The 26,694-nt window shown below is 36.4% G+C and overlaps 1 protein-coding gene across 10 annotated transcripts in view; it reads right to left on the reverse strand.

Moving 5' to 3' along the window:
* The window catches only part of NUMB (NUMB endocytic adaptor protein), a 182,044-nt gene that overhangs the window by 100,080 nt on the left and 55,270 nt on the right, over positions 1-26,694 (reverse strand). For 8 of the 10 annotated variants that reach the window (XM_036841383.1, XM_036841382.1, XM_036841387.1 and 5 more), the window contains exon 3: positions 2,091-2,175. The exons of the other annotated variants lie outside the window; for them this stretch is intronic. The gene's annotated coding sequence lies outside the window, so the exon portion shown is untranslated. The remainder of the gene's footprint in view (positions 1-2,090; positions 2,176-26,694) is intronic. 10 annotated transcript variants of the gene reach the window in all.

Here is a 26,694-nt window from a genome sequence, read left to right on the forward strand (position 1 = left end):
AAGGAGCACTTCCTTTTAAAAACTAAGTGCAATATAAGAATGCCCACTGTTGGGACTGCCCTGGTGGTCCAGTGGCAAAGAATCTGCCTTACAATGCAGGGGACACTGGTTTGATCCCTGGTCAGAGAACTAAGATCCCACATGCCGCGTGGCAACTAAGCCCACACGCCGCAACTAGAGCCCGCGTGCTGCCAACTACAGAGCCCATGCGCTCTGGAACCCGTGCACCACAACTGCAGAGGCCACGTGCCCTGGAGCCTGTGCACCACAACTAGAGAAGAGAAAACTCGCACGCCACAACTAGAGAGAAGCCCGCACACCACAACAAAGAGCCTGTATGCTGCAACTAAGACCTGACACAGCCAAAAATAAATTAAATAAATAATAAAAAATCAATCTTTAAAAAAAATTCAAAAAAAAAAAACAGAAACAAAAAACGAATGCCCACTGTTAACACTTGTATTGAATACTGTAGTCAAAGTCCTAAGTAGCATAGTAAGGCAAGAAAAAGAAACAGTGTAAGCATTGGAAAGGAAGACACAATTACAATCATCATACTTTAGTAACTAGAAACTAAACAAAGATCTCTATACCAAAAAAAGCTTATATCAGCAAACAGAAAATGGAAAAAAAGAGGAAAAACATACTATTTACAATAGTAACAACAAATAAAGTATCTAATAATTAAATTTAAGAGAAGATTTGAGAGACCTTTATGGAGAAAAAGAAACTTTACTGAAAGATATTTTTAAATATCTAAATAGCTAGAAAAATATACTATGTTCAAGGAAGGGAAGGCTCAATATCATAAAATAAAGGGAATAAAGTAAATGCATGTGTAGATTAAAGCTTCTGGAATCTTGGGCTCATATACAAGCAAGTCCCATTTTTAATAACAGCTTTTGAATTTTTATGTAACTTGACTCAAATTACTCACTTTGATGGAAATTTTTGCAATTGGTATACACTTATTAGGCACTAATTATATATACTTTTTAACTAATTGTAGCAAGAGTTGATATCACACTTCAGAATTCTGACAGATGCAAGGAACAAGTATGAGTGAGGAGCATATGATCGGTACATGGCTGAGTTCTAGTTGAATGTGCTGTGGTCCCACTGATTCAAAGGTCATTCAGTGTGCACAATCACCACAATGTAAGTTCTAATAACCACTCCTGCAAGTGATGAAATGTTGCCAACATTTTACATAACACGTAAAGTTTTCATTCTTGATAATTATCTGTGAACATTGCCAAAACACCATCTCCTTAAAAGTCACCTAAAAATGTAAACATTTATTTTGAATACAAATTCCTCTTACAAGAGGAAAACAGACAAAACACATTCATCATACAATGATCATATTGAGCTCAAAGAGTACCTCTAGTGGACCTACTACGTGTGGTGCTTACACATACAATACCCTTTGTACATGTGAGACCGATAAGCAGTTGCCCAGTTTGCTTTTATAATAGATCTGAACTTGATCAAATGAATGATTTTCTTTAGGTCTAACTTATTCAATTTTAATTTTGGTTTACATAGATTTCATGAGCTGCTTAAGCTTTACTTTATCCAAATTTCCTAATAGAGTATTAAAAATAATGATCATCTGTTTTACTGGTTGCTAGGAGATAATACTAATAGTTAACAATTATTGAATGCTTAGTGTGTGGCAGGCACTGTTGTAAGTGCTTTGTATACAGTAAATCATTTAATCTTCACAATAACCCTTATCAGGTGGATAATATTACTATCACCATTTTACAGATAGGAAAACTGAGGTACAGAAAAGTTAAGTAACTTTCCCAACGTCACACAAGTAAGTGGAGACGCTTAGTGATTCATACCCAGGTAGCTGTCTCCAGAGCCCAGACCCTCAATCACTATATTATATTTCTTTTCACAATATTTAAAAGATACACAAAATTACTATGGATGAAAAAACTCACCATTAAAAAAATTATCAATAAGAGTTAAGCGACAGTTAAGCAATATTAATATCAATACAACTTATCATAGGTTAATACTTCACAGCTATTTCAAAGTTTCATGGCCATGATTAAGAGTTTTGAAGTTGGACAGACCTGGCTCTGAATCTTGACTGTGCCCTTTACAAGCTGTGTGACTTTGGACAAGTTTCGTAACTTCACCAAGCCTCAGTTTCCTCATCTGTAAAATGAGAATAATAAACATCTCACAAAATTGTTGTTGGTAACATAATTATTGCTACATTAGATTGATATGTAAATCCAAACAAAACAACAGATACACAAAATAAAAAAAGGAGGTTCACAATTTCCCCCAGAAATCAGGGCTTTATTGTAAATAACGAAGATGACCACTCTAAGTCTCCACAGCAACTATAAGACTCACATACAAACAGAATACCCTCTAATTCATAATAAATAATTCCCCTGGATAAAAGTCAAATGCCTAGAGGTAAATTACTGAATCTTTGAAATATAAAATACCATATATACATAGAGAAAGAGACAAATAGATAAGACGTTGTTTGTTGATGACTCCCACGAATCCCATTCCACGCATACACTTTCTGAGACTAGTAGTATTCAAGGGGCCCAAAACAGGAAGAGTGGTGTCAAGAAGGAGTGATTCCTGGCACTGGTAGGAAGAAATTTTTTTAAGAGAAAAACAGAAAGAAATAGACATGTCATCAAAGTAGGGTACAACTATCGTTACCACCAAAGAGTGATTGTGTCCCTTTACACCAGGCATTTTACACTAGTCAAAACAAGTGAAACTGTCACTACTGCTGTCTTTAGAATCTCAATAAAATAATTTTACAATGAATAATGAGATTTCTATCAATACCTGCATTTACCAATAATACGTCCATCTGTGATAAGGTTAGGTGTTTCTTTGACGGGGGTGATTTTAGCAATACAATACAATGACCATTTTAAAAAAGGAAAAATAGGAATTATATTATACAAAAATCCTATAGGATAATTTTTTAAAACAGCTCATCAATACTATCATCAAGGTGAGTCTTTATGAAGGTTACTAGTCTAAAATATGAATTATATTAATTATTAAAATGACATATTACATAAAAATAATTATTAAAATGACTGTGTGTTCATTGTAGCTCAAAGATTTAATAAGGAAAGAACTTCCATCCCCCAAAATATCCCCTTTTAACAAATAATTGCAAAAATGGCCTTCAAATTTTCTTAATAAATTTGTAAAATTATCTGTCTAGAACAAAGGCCATCTAATTTTTACAAAGCACCTTTTTAAAGAAAACTTATTAGCTATATAGGAAATGTTCAGGAAATCCTTAAACTACCTATTTTATAAAAGTTTAAGGAAATGAACATAGGACATGAGGTGCTCGAGGTTATACGCCAGGACGGAAATCCAAACAAAAAAAATCAGGTCCTTTGACTCTGTATCTTAACAATTTGGAGTTTTTCTACCTGATCAGCATTTCCTTCACTACTCTACTTTCTCTAAATGATGAGAATAATTTTTTTGTCCTTTTCATGAGTTCTACAAATCACGGATAAGGTCAAGTCGGTTCAATCACAACTCAAATATTTTAATGTAGGAATTTTTAGGTAAATTTTTTACCTAAATTTTTTATGTAACTTAGAGAAAATTTGCAAATATCACTAATTATTTACATTTTACCCCATTTGCTTTGTCAGTCTCTTTCCTCCTCACACATTTTTTTCTGAACCACGTGAGAGTGAGCTGCAGACACTATAGCATTTTGGCCCTCAATATTTTCATGTAGTTTCCTAGGAACACAGACTTTCACTTAGATAACTACAGTATAGCTAACCAAATCAGTATTGTGTCAATGTTCAAATTTCTACTATATAATTACAGCCCATATTCAAATGTCATTAACTGCCTTAAAAATGTCCTATAAAGCCATTAAATGTCCTTTAAATGTCCATTTAAAAATGTCCTCTGATCTCCCCAGTCCAGAATTCAATTCAGGATCATGTACTGCATTTAGTGGTAATGTCTCTTTAGAATCCTACCATCTGGAACAGTTCCTTAGTCTATGTCTTTTAAGTCTGATATTTTTAAAGAACACAGACCATTTATTTTGTAGAATGATCCTCAATTGAGGTTTGTCTGATGGTCTCTCATGTTTAAATTCAGGCTATGCATTTTTTGTAGGAATGTCACAAAGTCACGGTGGGTGCTTCTCACTGCATCGTATCAAAAGCTGCAAGAGGCTAGTGGGTTCTATTACCAGTGATGCTAACTTTGATCACTTGGCTAAGGAGTATCTGCCAAGTTTCCCCCCTGTGAAGTTATTGTTTTTCTCTTTGTAATAAGTAAATATTTTGTTAGGAACTGTCTTGAGACTACGTAAATATATTCCTCATCAAACTTTTACCCCATAGTTTTGGTACCTGCAGAAGATTCTTGTGCGAAAGTACTATTTTAATTGTTCCAAAATGGTCATTTTCTAATTCCAACAGTTTACGCCTATTAGCCATTTTAATGAATAACTTTCACTTCTCCCCAACTTAGTAATTTATTCATTCACTTACTTATATTTGTATGGTTCTTATTTTTTCAGTGGGTTATAATCTATAACTATCATTATTCATTTGGCCAGTGGATGCTTCTCCAAACTGGTTCTTGTTCCTTTGGACTGTCCCCACCATTCTTTGACTATCTCCTTACTTTCTGAAACAATAATATGCTCCAGCCTCCTCTTGTACTTTCCCTGATCCAGTTCCTCCTGGGATCAGCCATTTCTCCAAGGAGCTGTGGTTTCCTTTAAGTGGAGAATGGTTTTGAAACCAGCATATGGGAGTTAGGTGTGTTCACTGTAACTGCTTCTAGGCCTCTTAGCAAACAAAGCTGGAATATACACAAATACACACATCTACGCATATGCATACACATATATATGTATACATACAAATATACACATATGTCTCTAAGAGAAAGATACGTAAGTGTATACATGCATACATGTATGTTTCTCTGTCTTTATATAAATAAATGTTAAAAACCATGAGTTCATAACCTCCAATTCAAATCCAGCGTCACAGGGTTCATTGGAGTCTTTTCTTCCTTGTATCTAAAACTCCCTTCTCCAACAATGAAAAACCTGGCTCCCACTTTCCTCAATACACTCATTCATTTGTTGAGTTCTAAAATAGATAGAAAATAGTTTCAAAATTACCAATTTACACCATTACAAAAAACAGCCTACAAATTAGGGTTTGTTATTTGTTTACAGCTCTTTTTATCTTGAATTTCAAAGTATAGGATGCTCAAAAGTTATTTGGCTTACTTTCTCCCTTCAGTGTGTTTATGTTATTAATTTGAAACACAGGTTTATTAATTTGTGTGTTTATGCTATTAATTTGTTTATATTATGTTATTTAAATTATGTTATTAATTTGAAACACAGTTAGGTTTATTTGTTTCTGTTTATACTTTAGGGTTTTATCCCAACTTTATTGATTTTCTTTGCTGATTTTTTGTTTTGTTTCGTTTAGTATCTAAAACATTAGCATGACAGTGTTCTCTGATATTCTGCACTGATATCACATGCAATGCTACCAGGGGTTCTCTCTCAACCAGTGATTGTAATACAACTTCACAGTTTAGTAAGTATATTTCCCACAAGAAATGAGCCTTTCTGTAGCCAATCACATGTATCTACCACCATCCCACTGAGGCCCAGCTGTTTTCTGGGAATTACTGTTTCTAGATATAGAAAGAAGGATAAAATGAAATGGGAAAACCCTACTCCAGCAACAGATATTACTTGTAAAATAGTTTTCAAACTATGCTACTTAGAGAGATGCCACAGGGTAGAAGAGGGCAGGACCCAGTGGGTAGAACTCCAGGTCCCTGCCCTGACTTGAATTCAAGTTGCTATTGCTTTTACTGATATAATATATTGAGCTTCAGTCTGAGATTTTGTTCATCCAATTCATTCAGCAAACATTCACTGAGTGTCTATGTTGTCCCAGGCACTGTTGTAGGTGCTTCAGTGAAAAAAAGCCTTCATGGGACTTACAATTCTAGTTGTGGGAGAGATAAACTATAAACCTAAGTAAACTGTATAGTTAGTTAAAAGATGAAAGTTATAGAAAAAATTCAACAAGATAGTTTGCAATATTATATAGCATGTCCAGTTTAGGTCTCACTGAAAAAAGAAAGCTTCCTTTTATATGAATAATTTTTTTAAGTTTTAAAGTCATTAGGAGAGAAGAAGAGCAATCCAATTTTTCAGTTGGTGCTAACCTTATGTCTACAGGCCCAGGGACAGACCATGAGAAAAAAGTCATAAAACATTTTCCTTCCTTCTTTCACTGAATCTTAGCCAAAATCTAGAAATATTTAGGTTGGTTTTTCTCAATCCAGATCCTCTACTTTGTAAGTAATTACATATCTTTCCTAGATTCTGGCAAAGGGCTTTCCATCAATCTCAAACTCAAAATATTAAATTTCTTTTTTTCTTCAAATGATTTTAGTGGGAAATTGATAGAGGCAATATCAGGGCTGTTAACCACTCTTTTAGACCTTTAATCCTAACCAAATCACACTATCACTCCCCTACGTTTACAATCAACAAAAGACTAAGCTAGCTAATCTTTCTCAGTTGTGCTAGATCATACCACTCAAATCCTAAACAACTGAGTTTGTTTGAACCTAAGTGCAGAACTTTATAATAACCACAGGTACCAGTTAATCAGCCCTTACCATGTCCCAGGTATTGTTTTAAATGGCTTATGTATATTACTTCTTTTATACTTCAAAACAACCCTACGTGATAAGTACCATTAGTACATCCCTTTTATAGATGAAGAAATTGAGAAATGAAGAGGTTAAACAACCTGCTCAAGGTTACAAAGCTTCTAAGTGATAGAGCTGGAATTAAAAAACAGGCAGGCAGTTAGTTTGTGCCATTAACTGCACATATTAAGCTGATTCTCAAAAAATCTTTACATAATGTGTTCTAAATTCTATCTTGCTAGATTTAACCAATTCAGCCTATGGAGGGAAAATAAATCTGACTTCAATGCTGTCATCCCATATATATATACTATTTTTCAAAGCTTCAACTGAATACTTGATCACCATGCCATGAAAGGGTCCAATGAAACTATTAATAAAAATGTGACCAGGAATAGTAGCAAATCAAATCCAACAATGTATAATAAGAATTATACACCACAAACAAGTGGGATTATTCTCAGGTATGCACGGCTGATTCAACATTTGAAAATCATTTAATGCAATCCATCACATTAACAGGTTGAAAAGAAAAGTCACATGATCATATCAAGAGATAAAGAAAAGGCATTTGACAAAATGCAACACTCATTCATGATAAAAATTCTCAGCAAGCTAGGAGTAGAGAGGAATTTCCTCAACTTAATAAAGAACATCTACAAAAACCTACAGCTGACATTTTACTTAATCATGAGAAACTAGAAGCCTTCCTGAAAAGATCAAGAACAAGGCAAAGGGACTTCCCTGGTGGTCCAGCAGTTAAGACTCCGTGCTCTCAATTCAGGGCGCCCGGGTTCTATCCCTGGTCAGGCAACTAGATCCTGCATGCCACAACTAAAAGATCCTGCATGCCACCACTAAAAGATTCCACATGCCACAACTAAAAATCCACATGCCGCAACTAAAGATTCAGCATGCTGCAACTGAAGATCCCATATGCCCGCATGCTGCAACTGAAGACCCAGGGCAGCCAAATAAATAAATATTAAAAAAAAAAAAAAGGAACAAGGCAAAGATGTCTCCTCTTACCACTCCTTTGTAACATCATATAACTCTTAGTTAACATCATTAACTAGGAAATGCTAGTTAATGGAATAAGACAAGAGAAGGAGATAAAAGGTATACAGAATAGGAAGGACAAAATAAAACTGTCTTTGTTCGCAGATGATATGATCATCTATATAGAAAATCCAAAAGAGTCCGGCCAAAAAACTCCTGGAACTAATAAGCAATTAACTATAGCAAGGTTGCAGGATACAAGGTTAATATACAAAAGTCAATCACTTTCTTATATCAGCAATGAACAAGTGAAATTTGAAATTAAAAATAATACATTTACATTAGCACCTAAAAAATTAAATACTTAGGTATAATTTATGGCAAATCTAACAAAATACATACTAGATCTTGAAAACTACAAAATTCTGATGAGCAAAGTCAAAGATAAACTAAATAAATGGAGAGATAATCCATGTTCATGGATAGGAAGACTCAATATTGTTGAGGTATCAATTCTTCCCTACTTGATCTATAGATTCAATACAGTTCCAATCAAAATCCTAGCAAGTTGTTTTGCAGACATCAACAAACTCATTCTAAAATTTAAAGCCCCAAATGGACCCACATAAACATTGTTAACTGATCTTCGACAAAAGAGCAAAGGCACTATAATGGAGAAAAGATAGTCTTCTTAATAAATGATATTGGAACAACTGGACAGCTACATGCAAAAAAATTAATTTAGACACACACTTTACACCCTTCACAAAAATTAATTCAAAATGCATCGGAAACCTAGATGTAAACTGCTAAACTATAAAACTTGTAGAAGATAACACAGAAAAAAAAAATCTAGATACTCTTGGGTACGATAATCACTCTTAAAATAAACCAAAGACATGATCTGTGAAAGAAAGAACTGATGAGCTAGACTTCATTAAAATTAAAAACTTCTGCTCTGTATAAGACACTGTCAAGAGAAGAGAATACAATCCACAGAATGGGAAAAAATATTTCCAAAAGACACATCTGACAAGGGACTGTTATCCAAAATATACAAAGAGGGACTTCCCTGGTGGTCCAGTGGGTAAGACTCCACGCTCCCAATGCAGGGGGCCTGGGTTCAATCCCTGGTTGGGGAACTAGATCCCACATGCATGTCGCAACTAAGAGCTTGCATGCCGCAACTAAGAAGACTGCATGCTGCAACTAAGAGCCCACATGCCCCAACTAAAGATCCTGCATGCTGCAACAAAGATCCAGCGTGCTGCAACTAAGACCCTTCGCAGCCAAAATAAATAAATAAATATTTGAAAATATATATACAAAGAACTCTTAAAACTAACAATTCAATTTAAAAAATGGGCAAAAGACTTGAACAGATATCTCAACAAAGAAGATATACAGGACTTCCCTGGTGGCGCAGTGGTTAAGAATCCACCTGCCAATGCAGGGGACACGGGTTTGAGCCCTGGTCTGGGAAAATCCCACATGCCGCGGAGCAACTAAGCCCGTGAACAACTACTGAGCCTGCACTCTAGAGCCCGCGAGCCACAACTACTGAGCCCGCGCACCACAACTACTGAAGCCCTCATGCCTAGAGCCCATGCTTGGCAACAAGAGAAGCCACTGCAATGAGAAGTCCACGCACCACAACAAAGAGTAGCCCCCGCTCACTGCAACCAGAGAAAGCCCGCGCGCAGCAACGAAGATCCAACACAGCCAAAAAATAAATAAATAAATAAATAAATAAATAAATTTCTAAACAAAAAGGAAGATATACAGATGGCACATAAGCTCATGAAAAGATGTTCAAAATCATATGCCACTGGGGAACTGCAAATTAAAATGACAATGAAATACCACTACACACCTATTGGAATGACTAAAATCCAGAACACTGACAACACCAAATTCTGGCAAGGATGAGGAACAACAGTTATTTTCATTCATTGTTACTGGGAATGCAAGATGGTACAGCCACTTTGGAAGAGTTTGGCAGCTTCTTACAAAACTAAACGTATTGTTACCTTACAATCCAGCAATTCCCTCCTCCCAGGTATTTACCCAAAGGAGCTGAAAACTCCACACAAAAACCTGCACATGGTTGTTTATAAAAGCTTACTTCATAACTGCCAAAACTTGGAAACAACCAAGATGTCCTTTAACAGATGAATGGATAAATAGTAAACTGTGATACATCTAAAGAATGGAATAATATTCAGCACTAAAAAGAAATGAGTTATCAAGCCATGAAAAGACATGGGGAAACCTTAAGTGCATATTACTAAGTGAAAGAAGCCAATCTAAACATACTGTATGATTCCAACTCTATGACATTCTGGAAAAGGCAAAAATATGGAGACACTAAAAAGATTGCCAGTGGTTGCCAGGGACTAGAGGGTTTTGAGGGATAAAGAGGCAGAACACAGAAAATGTCAGGACAATGAAACTATTCTATATGATACTCTAATGTTGGATATGCTATATATTTGCCAAAACCCATAGAATGTACAAAACCAAGAGTGAACCCTAATGTAAACTACAGACTTGAGGTAATAATGATATGCAATTTAGGTTCATTGATTGTAACAAAGGCACCACTCCAGTGCCAAATGTTACTAGTCGGGGAGGTTGTGTATATGTGGGGGCAGAGGGAATATATGAACTCCCTGTACTTTCTGCTCACTTTTGCTGTGAATCTAAAACTGCTCTTAAAAATAAAGTCTGTTAAAAAAAAGAAAAAAGAAAAAAAGACCAGACCCAATGAGGATACTTACAACAGGCCAAAAAGACTTCTCTCCAGGATCAAGTAGGCATGGAACCATATATGTTTGCCCTTTGTGTATAGCATTTTACCCAGTTATCAACTCACCTACCTGAACTATCAAGAAACCCACATTTTGGGTGGAGGTAGAGAAAGGGATGAAAGGGATGAAGAAGTACATACCTCCAGTTAGAAAATATACAAGCTGCAGCGATATAACATACAGCATAAGGAATATGGTCAATAATATTATAGGACTTCCCAGGTGGCACAGTGGTTAAGAATCTGTCTGCCAATGCAGAGGACAAGGGTTCAATCCCTGGTCCAGGAAGATCCCACATGCCGCAGAGCAACTAAGCCCGTGTGCCACAACTACTGAGCCTGCACTCTAGAGCCCACAAGCCACAACCACCGACCCCATGTGCCACAACTACTGAAGCCTGCATGCCTAGAGCCCATGCTCCGCAACAAGAGAACCCACAATGAGAAGCCCTCGCACTGCAACCAAGAGTAGCCCCCGCTCGCCTCAACTAGAGAAAGCCTGCATGTAGCAACGAAGACCCAACACAGCCAAAAATAAATAAATTAATCAATTAAATACATTTTTAAAATATATTACAATAACTTTGTATAGGGACTAGACTTATCGTGGTGATCATTTCATAACGTATGCAAGTATCAAATCACTATGTAGTATACCTGAAGCTAATGTAATACTGTTTGTCAGCTATATTTCAATTAAAAAAGAAACCCATGTTTCTAAATCTTAATCCAAAAACATGTCTCAAAAGAGTAACAGTTCCTCTTCCTATATTAGACAAAAACATCTAAGTGCTGCTTCTTAATTCTAGAATTATTTTTTAATGCAGTTTGTAAAAAACATTGTAATTTGAACCAGAAAACATATCATATGAATTGGGGACCAATTATAGGACAGATACTCTTCTAGACTGTGGAAATAAGGCAGAGAATGAACCAAAGTCCCTATCCTCCTGGTGGTGTATTCTATTTGGGGAGACTGTGAAAATAATAAAGAAACAAATATATAATATGTTATGTTATGAAGAAAAATCAAACATGGTGAGAGGAAAGAAAGTGTTGGGGTTGGAGGGTAGCTAGAAAGGACTCTCTTTTAAATAAAGTGGTAAAGGAAGGCTTTGCTCATTAGGTTATACTTGAGCAGACAATTCTGAAGGTATTGAGTAGCGAGAGGGTAAGCCCAAGTAGAGAGGTGGGAGAGAACATTCCAGGTCAAAGGAACAAGTGCACCAGTCCTGAGGCAGAACTATGTTCCCTGTGCTAGAGAAGAGCAAGGAGATGATGTGGCTGCAGCTCCCACAGTGAAGGGAAGGTAGAAACTGAAGTCAGAAAGGAAGCCAAGTGCTTCAAAGGGTTTCACAGGATATTTGGTCTATTTATCAGAAATACAATAAATCTTGGTCTTCTGTTCTTAATAAGACAAGCCACTGGAAGGTTCTGAGCAGAGGAATAATGAGATTCATATTTTTAAAGGATCATTTTGGTTACTGTAGGTAAACAGATCATAAAGCTGGAACTAGTTAGGAGGCTATTAAACTAATCCAGGTGAGGCGTGATAGTGGCTTGGACCAGAGTGATAGCAGTGGAGATAAGATAGGTCAGAGAGATAGGTGGTCCACTTTCTATCTGTGCCCTCAGCTCAAGAAGAGACCACACCTGGAGCAGCAGTTGCATGAGAAATCATCAAATGAATAAATTTACAATAATCCACAGTCATTTTCCAGGACATGTATCTTAAGATATATCTTAAGAATGGAGCTGACAGGATTTTGCTGATGAATTGAATGTACAGAGTGAGAGAAAGTGAAGAATGAAAAATGACCTTAAGGTCGCTGGGCTGAGCAATCGCAAGAATGGAGTTGCCATTTACTGTGATGCAGAAGACAGAAGGTGGAGTAGGCTGAAGGGGGTAAATCAGAAGTTTGGTTGTTAAGCCTGACAAAATGTAGAAGTTTACAAATGAGATAGTTATATATTGTAACTATTGGTATATGTCATGTCCTATAGAGCTTAGATACCTTGAGAGCAGAGTTCACGGTTTACAGTTGTACAATAGTAAAAAGGCCTACCATTCACTGAACACATTTATCAATTAGAGCTCATTTAATCCTTCTGTTATTGCTTCTATTATTAGTATATAACACATGGGAAAATTCTGGTTCAGAGATATTAAATAATTCTATTCATCCTTCAGAGCTCTGGTCAAATATCACTTCCTCAAAGTAACTATCCTTGACCACCCCCATCATCTGAACTAAATCTCTATAATAAGCTCATAATACCCTGTACGTCTCCTCTACTGTGTGTTCTTGGTATCTCTCCTCCCTACAAGAATATAAGCTGCATGAAGGCAGGCTACCCATACGTCAAGTTCACTACAACGATTAATATATGCTTTAAATCGTTTAAATATTGCTTTATTATTTTTAAAAATAAATTTATTTATTTATTTATTCATTCATTCATTTTTGGCTGCGTTGGGTCTTCGTTGCTGCACACGGGCTTTTCTCTAGTTGCGGCAAGCGGGGCTACCCTTCATTGCGGTGCGCAGGCTTCTCATTGTGGTGGTTTCTCTTGTTGCGGAGCATGGGGTCTAGAGCACTGTCTTAGTAGTTGTGACACACAGGCTTAGTTGCTCTGCGGCCTGTGGGATCTTCCCAGCCCAGGGCTCGAACCCATGTCCCCTGCACTGGCAGGTGGATTCTTAACCACTGTGCCACCAGGGAAGCCCTGCTTTATTATTATAAATTATTAATATTATTTAATAAATGACTTAATAAGTAGAGACATCCATTACAAATTATTATAGAGTAGATCAGACCAATTCTCTTGGCAAGATAAACTATAAAAACAAAAAAAACTAAAGAAGGCAGCCGGGATGTAAGAAGTCAAAATACCAGGGGCTTCCCTGGTGGCACAGTGGCTAAGAATCCACCTGCCAGTGCAGGGGACACGGGTTCGAGCCCTGGCCCAGGAAGATCCCACATGCCGCCGAGCAACTAAGCCCATGCACCACAACTACCGAGCCTGCGCTCTAGAGCTCGTGTGCTACAACTACTGAGCCCGTGTGCCACAACTACTGAAGCCCACACACCTAGAGCCCATGCTCCGCAACAAGAGAAGCCACCGCAATGAGAAGCCCGCGCACCGCAACGAAGAGTAGCCCCTGCTCGCTGCAACCAGAGAAAGCCTGTGCACAGCAACAAAGCCCCAATGCAGCCAAAAAATGAAAAAAACAAAATACCAGTGAAAAAGGAAATGCATAGTTAAGCCTAACATTCTCCACTACTTTTTCCTCTTGAGGCAACTAACTGCAGACTAGAGCTTTTAGCAGTCTTACAGGCCTGCAGAGACAGAAATCAGAGTTCAGGGCTTATCAAGACAAGCAGGATTTGAGGGGCTAAGATTTCAAAGAGAAGGCAACCATAGAAAAGTGAATCTGGACATCCTGTACTGTTTTTGCCCTCAGGCTATTTACTGAATTCTAACCTGTGTGGGGCCAAGAGGCCAAAAACCAAGCAAAGTGCCTATTTTAAAGCAAAATGGTAAGTAGAATTTTTGGTAGTCTCACAATGCCAGGAAAAGAAAAATTACAGTTCAGGGCCTGCCAAGATGGAGACGCCCTGGCAAACACCACAGGATTCTATTTGATACCTCTGAAGGACAGCGCTCTTGGACTAAGGGGAAATTGGATTTAAACCGGCCCTTAGGAGGCTTAAAACAAAGCCGCAAGTCATCTCAAGCCTGTATTGAATCAGGGTCATCTGCTCCTGCTTCTAACTACCACCAGAAGAAAATTAGATCCTCCCTAGAGAACAATATCACCATCAAGAGCCTCTATAATTTCTCATACATAATGTTTGACATTCATTTTTTAAATTACCAGGAATCCTAGGAGACAAGACCAGATGACTGAAAGCCAAGAGAAAAAGCAGACAATAGAAAAAGACCAAAAGGGGATCCAGATATTATAATTATTAGACACACACTTTAAAATAACTGTGATTAATATGTTCAGGAAAATAGATGACAAGATGAGAATTTCACCAAAGAAGTGGAATCTACAAAAACAAATGAAAAATAATTAAATTAAAATTCTAGAACTAAGAAATACATAATAAAAAAATAATAATAAAACAGATCCTTGTAACAGCAGATTGGACACTAAATGAAATAGAAAATAGATCAACAGAAAATATCCAGATGAAGAACAGGGAAAAAAAAAAAAAGAGGGAAAATACAGAAAGAAGGAAGGAAGGGAGGGAGAAAGGAAGGAAAAGAGAAGGGAAGGGAAGGGAGGGAAGAACGGAGGAAGGGAGGGAGGGAGGAAGGGAGGGAGAGAAGGAGGAAGGAAGGAAGGAAGGAAGGAAGGAGGGAAGGAAGGAAGGAAGGAAGGAAGGAAGGAAGGAAGGAAGGAAGAAAATACTGAACAGCACATGAGAGATATATGGGATGCAGAGAAAGATCTAGCGCACATCTAAAACCCCAGAAGAAAGTGAGTGCAAGAGTGGGGCAGAAGCAATATCAGAAGAAATATTCCAAACCTGACAAAAGACATCAAGCTACAGATTCAAGAGTATCTATGGAACTCAAGCACCTTAAATACAAAGAAAACTGCCTAAAAGGCCTTACTGAAAACATGAAAACCAAAGACATTACCTCTCTAACAAAAACAATGGAGTCAGAAGGTAATGGGATGATATACTTAAAATGCTGAAAGAAAATAACTACTAACCTGGAATTCTATGCCCAATGAAAATATCCTTTAAAAGTGAAAACAAAATAAAAAGTGCTTTCAGACAAAAAGAGAATATTCACTACCAGTAGACTCACAGTAAAAGAAAAAAATTATCTAGTGAAGTCAGCCAGACAAAGACAAATATTATATGTTATCACTTATATGTGGAATCTAAAAAATAATACAAATCAATCTATATACAAAACAGAAACAGACTCACAGACATAGAAAACAAACTTATGGTTACCACAGGGGAAAGAGGGGGATAAATTAGGAGTATGGAATTAACAGATACAAATTACTATACATAAAATAGATAAGTAACTATAGTACAAGGAACTATATTCAGTATCTTGTAATAACCTATAATGGAAAAGAATCTGAAAAAATATATATACATATAACTGAATCACTCTGCTGTATACCTGAAACTAACACAATATTGTAAATCAACTATACTTCATTTAAAAATTTAAAAAGAAATTATCTATGAAGAAAGAAATACTCTCAGATGAAAGCATGATAAAACAGGAAAGACTCAAGAACACCAGAAAGAGAAAACATGAGTAAAATTAAATAACTATGAATTATTTAAAACAATAATAAAATAAAAACAAAGCATAAAAAACCCCAACACAAACAAACAAACAAAACCCAAAACGGGAACGATAAATGGAATGAAAGAGCTGTAAGGTACTTGTAGTGTCCAGAAAATAATAGCAGTAGACTGTGTACAAAAATGGCCACAATAATTCCTCCCATTCCTTATGCACATGCCTTTACAATGTGACTTTGCTACTCTTCCTATCAAGAGGTGGAATTCATTTTCTCTACCTCTTGAATTTGGGCTTGGACATATGACTTGCTTTGGCCAATGGGACATTAGAAAATGTCATACAGCAGAGACTTTAAAAGTGCTTGCACATTTCAATCTCTCTGCTACTCTTAGAACTTTGAGTCATCAGGTGAATGAATGTGCCTGCTGGAAAGAACACATGGAGAACAAACTCCCCACCCTTACCCTGGCCAAAAGCTTGCCAACCAACACACATATAAGTGAGGCTATTCTATACCATTTGGCCCTAGCCAAACCACCACCAGACTACGGAGACCAGTATACCCCAAACTGACAATCCACAGAACCATGAGCTATTAAATGATTTATTTTAAGCTACTAAGCCTTTTATTAAGTAAAAACTAACTGATACAGCGCTAATATGTGTAAGTAGTCAGTGGTTCTCAAACAAGGTTGATTTTGCTCCCAGGGGACATGTGGCAATGTCTGGAGACATTTTTGATTGTCACAACTGGTTGAGTGCTACTGGCATCTAGTAAGTAAAGACCAGGGATGCTGATAAACATCGTATAAGGTCTCCACAACAAAAAATTATCCTCCCCAAAATGTCAACAGTGCCCAGGTTGGGAAACAAAAAGTAAAGAATTACAGAATGAGGCAGACTTTAGAACAATTCTATCCAACAGAACTTTCTACAATGATGAAAATGTTTTATATCTGTACTACCCAATATGGTAGCCACTAGCCACATTTGGCTAGTAAGCACTTGAAATGTGGCTACTTTGATGGAGGAATTACTTTTAAATTTTATTGTTTTAATTAATTTAAACTTAAGTAGCCACATATGGCTAGTGGCTTCTGTACTGAATAGCACAGCTCTAAAATTTAAAGCTAGTGATACTGAGAGTAGTGAAAATTAGGTTGGATAACAGTGGAAACGGGTTTGATAAAGTTAAGGTCCATAGTCACTTGCTACAAATAAATATTCCAAACATTCTTCTCTGTTTCAATATCTATCAATTCTGAAATGTACTACACTGATAAAACTATAACTGAAGTTTTTAATAAATTTACCATATCCTGCAAAAAAAACAATTATTCAGGAAATGCTGACTGACAACCTTAACCAGAGGGCTTTTCTAGATTATTAGCATGAAAGCCCTAGGAATTTCCTAGGGCTTTCCCCCCCCCAAAGTTTAAAGTGATCCAAGAAGAAATGCTGCACTTTAGAGGCCTTCAAATTGTACCAAATGAATAGCTTTTTGTAAAAATTAATTTTTATTGGCGTATAGCTGCTTTACAATGTTGTGTTAGTTTCTACTGTATAGCAAAGTGAATCAGTTATACGTATACATATATCCCCTCTTTTTTTAGATTTCCTTCCCATTCAGGTCACCACAGAGCACTGAGTAGTTTCCTGTGCTGTACAGTGAATAGCCTTTAATCAAATCATTTCAGGTAATTAAATATTCATTTACTCCCCTGCAGCAGTTCACTCTCCTTTCTTATCCTCTTCTCTACTCCACCCTATCCACCACAAGAGAAGGAAGAAGTTAATCCAATGCTGGTACATTTCCAAAGATTTTTTTTTTTTTAACTTGTCAGCATTAAGTAGGTCAGTTTTCTGCTCTATTGGGTGTTTTGGCAATACGTTTTCTTACTAGAATACAGCGGCTACTCAGCCTGGTAAGCACATAACACAAAGAAAAAAAAGACTTTGAATAACTCTCCTAAGGGAAGAACAGGCTGCCTAATCTCTAGAAGAAAATCTCTGAGTCTTAACTGAATACTACCAGGAAATTCTGACAGCAAAACAAAACAAAACAAAACAGAAGTAAAGAAAGTTCCAATTCAAAATTTGTTCTATATAGTGAAGTCTAAAGATTTTAAACGCCCTCAGTGCCTAGCAACCCACAGAGATTTTGTTGAGACTCATATGTTATCAGCCGAATTATAATCACTGAGATTATAAATCAAAGGAAAGGTAATAAAGGATATTCAATCTATCAGATGTTTTGTTAAGCAGTCTAATAGAAAAAAACTTTATCACTAAAATGAAAATTATGGAAAACCTCTCCCTTGTAAGATATAACTTCCTTGTGAGGACTTTTTTTTTAAGTGAGAAATGACTTAAAACTTTTAATGACTGTATTACAGCAGAAAGCAAATTTGGTAAAAGTTTATTAGAATAAATGATTTATACATAATTATACCATTATTTCTTTTGTTTTTTTAAATTTATTTATTATTTATTTTTGGCTGTGTTGGGTCTTCGTTTCTGTGCGAGGACTTTCTCTAGTTGCGGCAAGCGGGGCCCACTCTTCATCGCGATGCGTGGGCCTCTCACTATCGCGGCCTCTCTTGTTGCGGAGCACAGGCTCCAGACGCTCAGGCTCAGTAATTGTGGCTCATGGGCCCAGTTGCTCCGTGGCATGTGGGATCTTCCCAGACCAGGGCTCGAACCCGTGTCCCCTGCATTGGCAGGCAGAGTCTCAACCACTGCGCCACCAGGGAAGCCCTCATTATTTCTTTTAGAAATCATTATTGTCTATTGTGGCTCTGAGAACTCATTTTTAATCATTTGTCAATCAAATATTAAAGAAGAAAACTGACAGATACACATCCAATTAGTTAATTTATTTCATAACAGACCAAAAGCTCCTGCAGGGGCAAGATTAATATTCCCTATTAAGAACAGTGGTTCAGGGAGTTCCCCAGTGGCCTAGTGGTTAGGATTCTGGGCTTTCACTGCCGTGGCCTGGGTTCAATCCCTGGTCAAGGAACTGAGATCCCACAAACCACACGGCCAAAAAAAAAGAACAGTGGTTCAAATGAAAGAAAGGTCGAAACAACTATATTTACTGAATTTGTTTTCCAGAAAGTTTCAAGAATTTTGACAAATTCTAGAAGAAAAAAATGGAAATACTGCAAACCATATCACCTTTTTAAAAAAATATTTATTTATTTATTTGGCTGCACCACATCTTAGATGCAGCATGCAGGATCTAGTTCCCTGACCAGGGATCGAACCTGGGCCCCCTGCAATGGGAGTGCGGAGTCTTAACCACTGGACCACCAGGAAGTCCCCAGATCACTTATTAATGTGACTACAGAACACACTTAATAAATTACATGAAAAAATAATGCACTGTGTTCAATATTCATATTGCTATAAAATATATTGACATTCACTTTACCATATTTCACTCACTGTTAGAAGCAAAATATTTAGAAATACAGAACATTCCAGATATAATATAAATTCCAGAAAAAAGCTGGAAATTCACTCACATTCATCTTTACTTAAGAACTGAAATAAATGCACTGCTAGACTTTTTCTTTTCTTAAAGAAAAGGAGTTTCAGCCAAGAAGCTAGCCATTCTCTTTTCCATTGTCAGATGTTAAAAGTAGATAAAATCAAATTTAAATAAGTAAAATTTTAAAATCTGAATGTCAAAATATACAACGGCTATACAGAAAAAAATTCCCAATACTTATAAATTCTGGCTCCTAATTTAACAAAAGTCTTTAAAATAAAGTACTTCCAGCTTATTGTCTATGTGGGCCAAGAAGAGTCACAAGTTCTTACTGGGATCTTTTCCCCTGTTTTACCAGCTTGGCACCATTAGTACCAACTTTCACAGCAAGCAAGTCTTCGTACATTTTAAAGTTGTGTTTCAGAATGAAATACCATGCCAGAGGTAAGGAAAGAAGAATGATCTAACCATTCACAACAGGGATTAAAGGCAGGTACTCACAGGTATAGCCACATATGATGCAGCAGGAAAGGCATAGTTTTTTTCTATGTCTTTTTAAACTGTTCTCTTTTTAAAAGTATAAATAACATTAAAGTACTTTATTGTTGAAGATAATGCAGGTGAACTGAGTTCTAGGATGTATAAATGGATACAAACAGCTAAAAAAGAAGTAAGATCTTTAATACAGCAACTTTTCTCTAAATAGAAAAAGAACCTAAAATGAAGTCGATGTAGACTTCAGGTGGGAATGGGAACTAGTACAGCCTTTTTAGAATACAATTTGGCAATATGCATCCAAAAACTTTTAAATAAAAATATATCTAGGAATTTATCATATAGAAATCATCAGATCAATCAGATAATTTACAGTACATCTATATACTCTACAGTGCTTCTCAAACTTCAGCATGCATCAGAATCACCTAAAGAGCTTGTAAGACCATAGACTGCTGGGGCCCCAACAGAAGAGTTTCTGATTCTGTAAGTCTGGGTAGAGGTCAAGAATTTGCATTTCTAACGAATTCCCAGTTAACACTGATACTGCCGGTCTAAGGACCACACTGAGAACCACTGAGCTACAGAATGGACTTCTATGAAGCCACTGAAAATGAAGTAGGTCTATATTGATATAATGTATATATGCAGTAGTGTGCTGATAAATTGGTTCTGGACGGAACTCAACAGGGAAGGGGAAGCCCTGATTTGTAGCATTTGCCAATTTCTTTAGTGTAACTACTCCCATCATAGCTAATATCAAGTTACCAATGATGTGGACTTGCATAATTCTTTAATTACTGGCTCTGGTGAGTCAATGATTTAGAAAAATATCAAAAAAGATATAAGGTAAGGGACTTTCCTGGTGGCACAGTGGTTAAGACTCCATGCTCCCAATGCAGGGGGCCCAGGCTCAATCCCTGCTCAGGGAACTAGATCCCACATGCATGTCGCAACTAAGAGTTCGCATGTCGCAACTAAGAGTTTGCATGCCCCAACTAAGGATCCCAAGTGCTGCAACTAAGGAGCTTGTGAGCTGCAACTAAGGAACCCGCCTGCAGCAACTAAGACCTGGCACAACCAAATAAATAAATAAATAAATATTTTAAAATAAATGCACAGACACTGTATGTCAAAAAAAAATGATATAAGGTAAAATGGTAACAGCTATCTTTGAGTAGAAGGATTACAGGAATTTTATTTTCTTTATGGCTTTCTATATTTTCTTGATTGTTTTGCAATGAACATTCTCACTTTTATAATAAAAAGCTATTAATATTTTGAAAAATGAAATTATCAATTTAGATTAGAGTTTTTTATAGTTGAAATTTAGCAGCCCTCTATCAGAGGAGACAGTGATATTTATTAAATGCAGGTCTAAGTCTACTCTTGCGCTATCCTTCTCTGCTAACCTGGCCTTGCCAAAGTGGGAAAAAAAAGAGAGAAAGATAAGGCCCAAGGAGGAAATCTTTGAACTCTAGCCCTGGAACATCAAGGGCTAGATGTCATCTTTATAAAATGAAGCATTAACAGCTGCCCTAGAATCCAAGCAGAAAACAGACTGAGCCTGCAACTTGCTATAAACCCAGTTTCACAAAGGGAGCAAAAGCATGATGCGTCTAGCCCTGCCTTGTCAAAATGCAGGCTTGATTAATAGTTCGCCAAGGTACTGATAATGAGAGGAAAAACCGTAAAAAGCATAAATGTGCCATAGTAGATTAAATAACTTAAAGCCAGAAAATGGAATGATATGCACCTATTACATGGTGATGTAAAAAAATTTCCAACAACAGGGGAAAATGGTCATAAATTATTGTGAAGTGAAAAGTATAAGTTATAAAATTGTGTATATGATTCTATTAATAATCAAAAATACATATTTGTGTATGTGTATATGAATTTGTATGTGTATGAATATTTAAAGACCAGAAAGATACAGCCATATTAATAGCAATTACCTCTGGACTGGAGTATTAGAGATGACCTTTTTGTATCTGCCTATTTGTATTTTCAAAAATATCTACAACTAACAAGTATTATTTGGGTAACTTTTTTAGTCAATATGCAGGGGAGACACAAATGATATCAAAGTAAATAAAGAGATACCCAACCTCACTCTCAATCACAGAAATGTAAATTAAAACAAAATACTACTTTATTCCCATCAGATTGACAAGACTAAACAGATGGATAAGACCAAATGCTGGTGAGGATTTAAGGAAATGGGAACCCTAATACACTGCTGGTAGGAGCATAAACTGGGAAACCATTCTGGAAAACAATCTAGCAGTATTTAGTGAAATTAAGTATGTGTATGGACCACAAGTCAGGAATTCCTTTCTTCAGTATGTACTACAGAGAAACCTTTGCACAAGTCGATAGGGGATATGTATAAGGAAGTTCATAGCAGTACTACTGTATTAGTAATTTTTAAGCCACACCTAGAAATCCATTATCAGAGAAATACATAAGTAAAATATAGAAATGCATATAAAATGCAATATTATACAACAGTCAGTAGGTATAAACTAGATTTATACATGTTTAAGTCTTAAAACAGTGTTGAGCAAAAAAGAATGAAATTCCCAGCACAAAATCATTATACCAAGGTCCCAAAATTCAAGCCAGTTGCATCTTACATAACCAAAATCTCACCTTCACAACTAAATTTAAAATTCATTTTGTTTCCTGTTTCCCATAGTACCCAGTAAGATGTTATTATGTAATTATAAAGCATCTATGTGTTGAACATCATACTGAAATAAAATGAATGCATTTCTAAAGTAAAATGAATGCAATCATATAATTGTGACAGATGCTGTTTACTGGCTACCCAAAAAGCCACTCCCAAATCCTTCCTCCCTCCTTGCCTCTCACTATAGAGGCCAAAAGGCTAACTACAGTTAGAGGTGTCCATATAACCCAATTTTGGCCCATGAGGCATTAGAAGCACTTCTGAGCAAGTCACTTCTAGGAAAGCTTTTGCTTGGCCTGGATCTTTTGCCTTCCTCCTTAATTGTGCGTGGAAGGCTAGAGCTACAGTAGTTATCTTAGGACCATGGAGGCCAAGCAAATCACAAAGATATGGGTCCCAACACTGTTGAGTCACTGAAGCAACATGAGCAACTGCCTACTTCCAGACTTAGGTAAGAAAAACAAACTTCTCTTTGTTTAAGCCTTGTAGTCAGATTTTTAATTACTTACAGTTTATACAATCCTTATATATCACCATATCAGAAACTCTACAACTTTAACTGTAAGTAATAAATTAGCCTGACAAAGTTCTAACCTCCTGATAAGGACTATTCTAATGAGTATCTCCTCACAGACCTGTAAGAAGTCTGAGCTGAGGGAAGAATGAGAGAGAACAAGAATATAGAATCAGGAAGTTCTCTAGGCTCTGAATTGCACACATTGTAAGAGCCCAGACTTTCAAAATAATCACCAAGAGTATATCATCAGGAGAGCCATTTCCTTGAACAATAACTTAAGCCTTCAAGAGTCAAAATAAAAGCCCTGGAACATTAAGACTACCGTCCAAAAAAAAACTCATACTGTTAATATTCTTAGGTATGATAATGGTATTGGATAACAGTACTATTCTTTCAACATTCTTATACATTTGAATGTTTCATAATAAAAAGTTGGTGTTAATGTTAATTTCCTGGTTTGGATATTGTGCTATAGCTATGTAAGATGTAACCACTGGAGGAAACTGGGTAAAGAACACACAGAACCTCTCTGTCCTCTTTTTACAACTTCCTATGAATTTAAAATTATATCAAAATAAAATGTTAAAACAAAACGCTGGGAAGACTTCCAGTTTAGTAATAAACACACACCTCTCTTTATCTTCCACTTCCACTGAACTAAACTATAAAACCTGGACAGAATGCATGAAGAACTATTTGAATACTCTGAAATGTAAATATTACAGGTAGATCTGGGAAGAGCACCAGAATTAAAAGTATCACCTAATTTGCTGTGAGTTTACCATTTTTCCCCTCTAGTATCCCCCAGCCTGCACTCAACACAACCCAAAACCCAGAAGTGAGCACTATTGTGCAGGCAGAGAGACACAGGAGAAACCCTCTAGCTCTGGCTCAAGGCCAGAAAAGGGAACTCCTAAAGTGCAAAGAAAGTGGGGAAATCACTTGGGTATTTTTTCATTCTCCTTTCTCTCTCATGTCCCAGTCCCCAGGTCTTCTGTGGTGGGTGCAACAGCAACAATAGCAAGATCAACTGGGAATGGAAAGCCTTCAGGAGTGAAAATTGTGAGGGGAACATTCCTCTCCATTCAATGGAGCCCTGCCTCCAAGTGGGCAAGCCAAACTCCATTATTTTTTTCCTTCTCTCTCCGTTCTCAGGAAAGTGACGCCATAAAGATGTTTATGAACTCCTGAGCTCACTCTCAACCTGTGTAGGTATGAATCTGATGCTAATTAACATAATAAAATCTTTGAACACTGAGAAAATGAGTAGACCTCCACCCAGATCCCAGACTGACCAAGGAGTGGAACACACATGGGACAGATCTGAAAAACACTGACAAAGCTCTGAAAACTGAATTGACATTGGAACCACAACCCACAGAATGCTAAAACAAAAATATCAACGTTTTCCACAGACTTTAAAGAAAATCTAGAATCTCATTACATAATACTCAGAAGGTCCAGGATACAAACCAAAATTACTCAACACAAGAAGAACCACAAAAATCTCTGCTCAATGGGAAAACACACCACTAATGAAGAGATGAACTTAGATACTGGAATTATCTCACAAGGACTTTAAAGCAGCTATGGTAAAAATGCTCAAATGGCGACTAGGCCCGTGAGCCACAGCTGCTGAGCCTAAGCGTCTGGAGCCTGTGCTCCGCAACAAGAGAGGCCACGATAGTGAGAGGCCCACGCACCACAATGAAGAGTGGCCCCCGCTTGCCGCAACTGGAGAAAGCCCACGCACAGAAACGAAGACCCAACACAGCCAAAAATAAATAAATAAATAAATAAATAATTTAAAAAATGAATATCTGCTAAAAAAAAAAATGCTCAAATGAACATCAAACACTCTTGAAATAAATGTTAAATTAGAAATCATTAGCAAAAAAATATAAGACATAAAGAAGAACAAACAAATTTTAGAACTGAAAAATAAAATAACCAAAACAAAAGCTGTGAATAAGATTTCAATGTCCTTTGAATTAAAATATACTTTTTCTTTCCCTCCCATGTTTTCAAAAAAATCAAACTACTGAATACGTCCAGTCTAAAAAAAAGAAAAAAGGAATGAAAAAAACTCGGAAACCATTCATCTCACATAATGAACCAGGAGGCACCTACCACTCTTCTTCCTCATCTTTAACCAACCTCTCAATGTAGACTGACCTCTTTTCAGACTCCAACTTACCTAAAATCCTGCTCAATCACAGGACACCGCTCAAATGCCATATCCATGAAGCAAGTAAGAAAGAACACTTCTCACCTATAAACTCAAGAAGTACTATAAGTTGCACACTGAAATTTGGCATCTATGCTAAGAAATATAATTTCTTTTTTATGGTTATTTACAAGTTCCATCTCTTCTAAAAGATTTAAAATGCTTTCAGACCATGAAGTTTGGCTCCCATCTCTTACCCACCTCAACATCTTCACTGAATTGATTAATACAAATTTGTTGAATTTAACTTCAGTTATTAAAAGATCTTTGAAACAAAATGTTTTAATTAAAGAACTTTGAGCTACATCAAAACTTTCAGTTTCTCTGTTTTAGTTTTGTTTATGAATCAAAACCTACATAATCTACACAATGACAAATCATCATTTTTCACAAAAAAATGAAACAAGGATTTACTGAATAGCACAGGAAACTATATTCAATATCTTATAATAACCTATTATGGAAAATAATCTGGAAAAATATATATATATAACTGAATCACTTTGCCATACACCTGACACTAACACAATATTGTAAATCAACTATACTTAATTTTTTTTAAGAAACATGTAATACGGAAAAAGAGACATATTCTTACTCTTTTTCTTACAAAAGTTTCTTTTAAAAGAGAAAAGAAATAATATTATAATTTAGTCCCCTGATAGTCAGGCAAATAGAAGACAAAGGACTTTAGATATAACTTGTTAGGATAAAAGAGTTAAAGTCGATCCTTTAAAATGGGATTAACTTAAAAGTTGTAATAACCACCTTCAACTTTAAACAAACGGCTGTAATGCTATCAATTATTGCCTACTCTCAAATTTCTTATCTATACACAACAATGCCATACTATAAAACAGGCATAGAAGGTGACTATAAAATCAACTTTCCCTTCTACCCCCCACCAGAAGTCCAATTTAACATCTATCCTTTGGGCTAAAAATTATAGACAGTTCACTACAAGTAAAAGACACCCAAATCAGTACTATGGGCAGTGGAAAGAACACATCCACTTTTTGGAATTAATCCTGGATTTAAATTCTCATTCTGGCTTTCAAAGTCATTTAACCAGTCTAGGCTTCAGTTTCCTCATCTGTAAAACCATCTACCTCATCCGGATTAAATAGGAAAGTATATACATGGCTTAACATAGCAACTGGTATACAAATAAATGCACAGTAAACAGCAGTTGGTATTATCATTTCACCACTAGCAGAACCACAGAGAAAACGTTCTTTTTCCAGCTCCTCCAACCCTTAGTTGTCCTGCTCTACACAGGAATTCTGATATCATTCATTCTGTTTACTAATGAAAATCTTAAACCCCTAAAATGACTAAGTACCAAAAGTCTTCTTCCTCTGTGCCTGAGATGGAACTATCAGCAGGCTTGAAAAACCTTTTGAAGAAACAAACT

The sequence above is a fragment of the Balaenoptera musculus genome, chromosome 2 (genome assembly GCF_009873245.2).
Source record: "Balaenoptera musculus isolate JJ_BM4_2016_0621 chromosome 2, mBalMus1.pri.v3, whole genome shotgun sequence".
NCBI classification, from domain to species: Eukaryota; Metazoa; Chordata; class Mammalia; order Artiodactyla; family Balaenopteridae; genus Balaenoptera; species Balaenoptera musculus.